At 40.7% G+C, this 7,372-nt stretch overlaps 1 non-coding gene across 1 annotated transcript; it reads left to right on the top strand.

The window, feature by feature from the left end:
• The first annotated feature begins 6,360 nt into the window (after positions 1-6,360).
• On the top strand, positions 6,361-6,470 carry LOC143273652 (U6 spliceosomal RNA). Its single transcript, XR_013051834.1, has one exon. It is a non-coding gene; the product is annotated as a U6 spliceosomal RNA (small nuclear RNA).
• The last annotated feature ends 902 nt before the right edge of the window (positions 6,471-7,372 follow it).

Here is a 7,372-nt window from a genome sequence, read left to right as displayed (position 1 = left end):
GTTCAGTCCATTATCATCATGGTGGGGAGCATGGCAGCATGCAGGCAGACATGGTGCTGGAGGAGCTGAGAGTCCTATATCTTGTAAGAAACAGGAAGTCAACTGAAGTAACTGTATCCTGAGCATAGAAAACCTCAAAGCCCACCCCCACGTAGCCACACCTCCTAATGGTGCCACTCCCTATGGAATTATGAGGTCAATTACATTCAAACTACCACACTAGCCCTCTCTGGAAACCCCTCACCAAACTGAAAGCAGTGTAAAACTAACCCCACCATGCTTCTCTGCCCACTCAACATGATTATCATGATGAACCCTCACAGATTCTCCAAGACAAGGACTGGGAAATAGTCACAGACAGGGTCTAGCATGGACACTCATAACATACTGATTAAGTAAGAAAAGGAGTAGTTTCAGCTTGAGGATGCAGCCTAAGGACGTAGCTTCATACAGGTTCCACCTTACTTACGAGTGCATATTGGCTCAGCAGGCAGGAGAACCATAGGAAAGAGAGAAGGGCATTAGCATCACAGCAGAGAGAAACAAGAGCAAGTCAAAGGCAGCTGGAAACCATCAAATATCCAGGATTCCGGCTTCCAATTCCAGCTTTTCCTTTCTGGTGCTTTCTCAACTCTTGCCATACAACCCCTTATTTGTGCTGGCTCCAAGCACCAAGTCTCTGCCTCCTCTTCCTCCTTCCTGTACCACCAGCTAGCTATAAGCCTGAGCAGTTTCAGGAACTAAATGGTACAGGAGGAGTCAAGGACATTTGAACCACAGGATGTTCTCAAAGATTCTGGTACTACGGTCCATAAGAAGCTGCCCACTTGTTATACTAGTTAGAGGGCGTGGGATCCATCAATTACTATGTGAAGAATCAGAGGAGTGCAAACTCCGCCTGAGAGAGACATTGAAGTATTGAGAAAAGTAAGTGCCTGCCTTGGTTTCAGTGAGTTGGAACTGATGTTCAATTCAATCCAATCCACATATCCATATCTATTTTCCAGCAAATGAAATCCATTATTATTCTTTTGAGCTAGCTGTTCCTAGGGCTTTGTTCTCTATAATGGAAGGGATACCTTGAGGTTATATATTTTCAATCCTACGTCCTCAGAAATCTATACTGATGCTAATAAAGGTACTCATTTCTCCTACAAGAACCCCTCTGTGACAAAAGTATGTTTGGGTATTGCTTAATGCACTCGTAATAAATATATACAGCCATGAAACATTGCAAAAGCCCTGGTAGCCTGTTATTTGCCATAATTGCAGATTGTGAGTGGACATTTTAAAGAGAAGCTTACAAGTTAGTTGTGCTTTCTGGTAGTAATTACCTCCCACAAACATGACTCACTTCGGCAGCTTAATGCAAGGGCCGGGTGTCCCAAAATCAACAGTCTTATAAATAAGTCTCTGAATCATGAACTGCACAAATGTTTAAATGTTTCTCCCTGGCCTCAAAGGCAGCTTCAGAGTTGAGATTTTATACATTAAAATACCTTAGGAGAAAAAGTAAAAACAAAGACAAAGAAGATTCTGGAAGCTTCCGTGTACTGTGGTGAGGCTTTCTTCACTTTGAAAGTCCACATCCTCTCTGGAGGACCCAGACCTTAATGCAGTGTTACATGTGTGCCTCTAATGAGGGACAGGCTGTTGCTACCCAACCTAGTGCAGATCATTCATTTTGTTTTGAATGGTACCCATGGGGCATCCTGTTACGGTAATATAGAAACAAGGATGCTTTGGGGTGGAACTTCTTGAGAGTCTCATGGGTAATAGAACATATGACTGAGGAAGTGTGGTTGTGCTGGCTGGGAATGCTCAACAAAGAACCGCCCAGGCCAGATGGGATCGTTCATGTTTTGGGAAGGCTCACTCAAAGGCATTGTGGATCTCAGTGAGCTTTGGCCTTACAATCCATAAAACTTTTTTTTTTAAGTATGAGAGAAGTACATTCTGAAATTAACAGAAATCTAGGCCCTGACATCATCCACCTACAATTCTTCTTCTTCTTTTTTTTTTATATGAAGTCCCAGAAGTTTATTCCTGTCTTATTATGATGGGAGCGATATTAGAAGGCTATGTATTTCAGAGCATAATATGAATCACACATGTGTAGCTGAGAGTAAAATGAAGACAGAATTATGTTAATCTGTGTTTAAAATATGGAATTACCTGTCTGTCCACCTCTGCTTTTCTTTGGGTTAAAAATAGCTGCATGAGGGCCAACTTATCACTGAATTCTCCCAAATGTTTGGTATCAGAAGTGAATGTCTTCTGGGAGAAGTCTTTCTCAAGCTCTTCTGAGTTTGCTATCTATTTTGCTCCTAGTTATTTTCATATCCACAGCTGCTGTGGTTGCATTCCCCTCTCTTGGAAGGATCCAGAGAAATGCAAGTTTCTCCTGTGGCCAAGGGGAAAATCCTTGCCAAGAATGCTGAACTGGTGAAGGTCACTAAATACTACCAGACAGATTAAGTACAGTAAATAATGTTGGTGCACATAAGCAAATAGCTCCTTGCGGTGGTATTTCTTGGGGAAATCTGATATCATATAATCACACAAAGTGTATCTGGACATGGAGTAGAAAAGTAAGCTACCTCCATGGCCATTTGGCAATTCCATGGTTAGACAGCCCCAGGCAGAAGCTCAAACATCCCAGAATAATCACATGACAAATAACTGGTGCCTTTGGTTGCACATATTAGGCTCCTGTGTAGAACTGAGACTGGGAACTTTCTACCTGGCTCTAGTAGAAAGCCTTTGGATGGGCTTGGGAACGAAGCCCACAGAGTCATTTTCTTGAAAGTAAAATGGTCATCAGCAACTTTCACTCACAGCACTTCAAAAAATGGTCAAGTTCCCTTCCTTTCTCACAGGAGGTATTTCAGTGATACCCAGGATGCTGCTTCTAGACTAGGAGAATTTGAGTTTTAGGGAATGAGGTGGCCAAGAGAAGGGTGTGTAGTTTGGAAGAACTCCATCACACACCATTCTCAAGCTTTTGAACAATATTGAATTAAAGCTAAGGAAGGAACTCAAAAGTTATTTAGTAAGTATTTAAGTATCTGAGAATAGAGATGGCCTGGAAGCAAGAGAGGGTTGGGACAGGCCAGAGGTTGCTAACTGATCCTCTAGTTTCCAGGATCCCTTGCCACGGATCCTAAAGACAGCAGCGAGTAGTTTGGACTGTTCAGATGCCATCAACCTGTGTTGCTTTTCTCTAAGTTTGGTTATCTCATGAAGGGCAGTGTTAACCTCAGACAATATTTTTTTATTTATAAGCAAGACCCAACCGCCGTCATATACACAGAGTTTGGTTAACTTTATCATAATGGAAGAAATCTAGAGACTGTAAATAACATGTTCAGAAATGAATGTGAAGAACTCTAGGTGTCATCAACACGCTCCACCATAATATAAACTTGTATAATATAAAGGCACAAATTTGCCTCTGAGAATCTTGTCAGATGTGCCTAGCCTCACCTTACCCGGGGTCTAACTCTCCTGATGGACCTGCATTGCATCTGACACACCACAGGACACACTGGATATGGAGTCACATTCAACTCCCAAGTGTGTGGCATCAACTTCCAGCAGGGTGATATTTTTTTTTTTTTCCATCACAGGCAATTTATTTTGTTCTATTCATTCACAGTTAATACAGAAAATAAGAAAATACTTGGAAACATTTCCATATAATGTTTGACACAGAAATCATCAAATAGAAGTATACAATGTTGACAGGAGGCAGTATATTTATAATTTATAACCCCAAATGTATTTATAAATTAGAAATGGAAAGATCTACAAATGAAATTATGAAGGTTCACCAAAGTCATTTACTCTGTCAGTTTCTCATTCATTTTTATGTCTTAATAATATTCTATTGTATGAATAAGCCACATTTTATTTCTCTCCAGTATTTGATAGCTATTTGAGTTGTTTTAACACACTGCTGTAAACCTTCATGTACATGTTTCATAGGTGCACATTTTCAGTAGTTTGAGGATATATTCCTAAGGGTAGAATTGTTGAGTAACAGAGTAACAATGTTTTGCATTTTGACCAACCACCAAACTGTTTTGCCAAAGTGGCACACCATTTTACAATCTCACCAAATCCTTGTTTTTAAGGCTCTGATTTTTGTACAAAAGCATTCAATCATTCTGTCAGACCAAACCAGGAAAAGTTAGCTATAGTTCAGAGCTGTTCTATTCCATTTACTATGCAAAGCCATTCTTGGCATTTGCAACCCTCAGCCCTTTTGAGTATTCTTGCAGTGTTCACCTTTTCCTCCACCACTTTTTTTTTCTTCTTTTTTTCTGGTTTATTTCTATCTATTACAAATGTATAAAAAATCCTCCATCAACGCTGCTGTTAGCAGCAGAACCTTGAGAAATATACCTTTGGTTTGCCTCAGAAAAGGAACACATATTGCACTGTAAAGTTTATAAAATTGGCGCAAAACATTGTGATAATGTTACAATACCAGTTTTAAGAGTTCAGTGACTAATAGGGAGCCGATGGGATACATGCAGAACTGTGAAAGCGATCTCACTTAGCCAGCTATACACGTAGACTGTAAATCTACATTCAGATCATTTCTGAACTAAGACTATCATCTCAGTTTATCTGTTGAGGTCAACCAGGAAACCCTAGAATATACCTTGATTTTTGCAAAAAACAAAATAGGGGGAGGGGTTTCTTCAGTTTCAGTCCACGAGTAACAGTATCCTAACAGGCAAAGTGTTCTCTCACTGTCAACATAGAATGAACTGCTGCTGGAGGTCAACTTGGGCTTTAATTTGCATTAGCACTTACATGCATAGTAGTCCAAGTTGTTGACCTCATGACTTTAAAAAGTAACTCTAAAAAGTAAAATGGCCCTTCTTGGAAGACTAAAGAAAGACATCCAGCCACAGTTGTAAAAAGTCTCATCAAAACAATATACCCTTTTATGAATTACGCCTAATTTAAAAAAAAAAAAAAAGTAGCCCCAAATAAGAAGCAGCTCTGAAAAAGAAAATATAACTTAAGATATTTGAAAAAAACAAGGTGAATACAGGTTCAAAAATAATTAAGATACATTTTCTTAAGGCTACCTAGAATTAGGCTTTAAAGAATTCTACCATTTCAAGTTTACCACTAGTTACTAGATACCTATTTACAAACAAGATGTTCACCTTTTTTGTTTCTTTATCAAGAGAAAAATCTACCTTCAGACTATGAGGGTGGTGATGGGGAGGAACTAGAAAACAAGATTCAAACAATCCCATGCAAATATCACATTTTTCAAATGGAAGAACTCCAAACTGCACTAGAAGTTCCAATCACTAAGACACTTCCAGCAGGGTGATATTTTAACCAGTGCAAGAGGAGAGCCAGTCAGCAAAATCCCATTTCTGCCCCCCTGATTCAACTAGCTTAAGGAGGTATTTATGCAAATCCTCAGTGGACATCTTATGGGATAGAACTATCCACTGCACAGACCAGCAACCAAACACCCTTTCCTATTGTCTCTCTGCTTCATTCCTCTTAACTCTCATGGTGCCCCTGATAAGATACAGGCCCTTTGTTGTGACCTGAACTTTCTAGAAGCCAAACTAGAACACATTTGCATGTATGGCTCACCTGAAGAATAAGGCATCCCAAAGAGAATTGCATTCTTGTATTAAAAGAAGACTCGATACTGTTAGCTCAATGGAAGTCCATCAGTGGAAGCAAATGCCCCCATCTGGTATAGATGTTGATAAAGGTGATGTGCAAATGTGTGTGTATGTGTGTGTCGGGGGTGGGGGGTGGCGCATGGAAATCTCTGTACCAAAACTGTTCTAAACCGAAATTATTTTAAAAACAACAACAAAAATGTTATGGAAACCCGCTATTTTATAAGCATCATATAATGGAGTTGCTCTACACAAGGCATTGTGCTCATTCCACAAGTCATGGGTTGTCAAACAAAAAGCCCACTGCCAGATGTGGCATATCTCCCCTTCAGTTTTGGATCAGAAGTGCCCTGGTGACACCTAAGTAATACATTGTTAATGCTTTTTTGATTACCCACTAGAACTTGATGTTAAGACACATTGGTGATAGGACATGGAGAAATCAAGCTGATACTGACCCTGAAAGCTTTCTTCTAGATGCCTAGCTCTCATAGTACCAGAAGATGTTGTACAGCCTGCTGGAGGGAAAAGTCAGTCTTAACCTTGTAAACTGAAATAATGACCAGTGTAACGAGATACGCCCACAGGTACTACAGTGGCATAAATGTTATGGGGGTAATCAACTGCTTTCTGGTTGGATTTAAGGCCCACTACATAAGTGATGTAGCAGGAATCTTAAAACTTCTTATTAGTGCTCGCTTCGGCAGCACATATACTAAAATTGGAACGATACAGAGAAGAGATTAGCATGGCCCCTGCGCAAGGATGACAAAAAAAAAAAAAAAAAAACTTCTTATTAATAAAATCAAACCTGAGCCAGGTATTGGGGTGAAGCTGGAAGATCAGAGAGACAGAACAAGCCACAGCTAACCTCTCCTGGCCAACTTCTCAGCTGGTCTTGTTTCCTCAGACTGGAAGCCTCTGTGTTCTCATATCCGAATGGCTCTCAGCTGAACTGTGCTGCTCAAAACCTAAAAGCTTAACCAGCCAAATGCTTCTAGTTCCTGGTCCTCACGCCTTATATACCTTTCTGCTTTCTACTACCACTCCCTGGGACTAAAGGCTCGCTTTCTGGGATTAAAGGTGTGAGTCACCATGCTTGGCTGTATCCTTGAACAGATGCATTTCTGCCTCTGGAATGCTAGGATTAAAGGCGTGTGCTACCACTGCCTATCCTAAGTATCTAGTGGCTTTTCTGTTCTCTGACCCCAGATAAGTTTATTAGGGTACACAATATTTTGGGAAACACAATACCACCACAAGGAAACACATACCTGATACTGCAAATCTGGCCAAGAACCCATGGTTGGGGAATTCATGGACCCCAAGGCTGAACCTACTCCATTATTCTGCTATATGGACATAGTATCAAACTGGCCTGAAAATCTGTTTCTCTCCATTTGTAGATTAGTGTAGCTCTCAGGTCTTGTCACAGAAGTTTCTTCGTGCAGTGAATCGTAGTCAATGCAAAAACTCACCACTGAAGTACAGCTAATATGTGTCTATCAGGTGCTTCGCTATGAATCCATCATCTATAACACACCCCTCACCAAGACTCAGGGACCATTGCTAAAGAGAGGGTGGAAAGGTTGTAAGAGCCAAAGACTGGGGAGGACTGGAGTGAAACAGAGTCTTCTGGACATGACAGGACCACTGTCCCCGTGAACTCACAGCAACTGTGGTTGCCCACACAAGACCTGCCA

The sequence above is a fragment of the Peromyscus maniculatus genome, chromosome 5 (assembly GCF_049852395.1).
Source record: "Peromyscus maniculatus bairdii isolate BWxNUB_F1_BW_parent chromosome 5, HU_Pman_BW_mat_3.1, whole genome shotgun sequence".
Classification (NCBI taxonomy): Eukaryota; Metazoa; Chordata; class Mammalia; order Rodentia; family Cricetidae; genus Peromyscus; species Peromyscus maniculatus.
The sequence above is the reverse complement of the archived record's forward strand: the minus strand, read 5'-3'. Positions and strand labels throughout refer to the sequence as shown.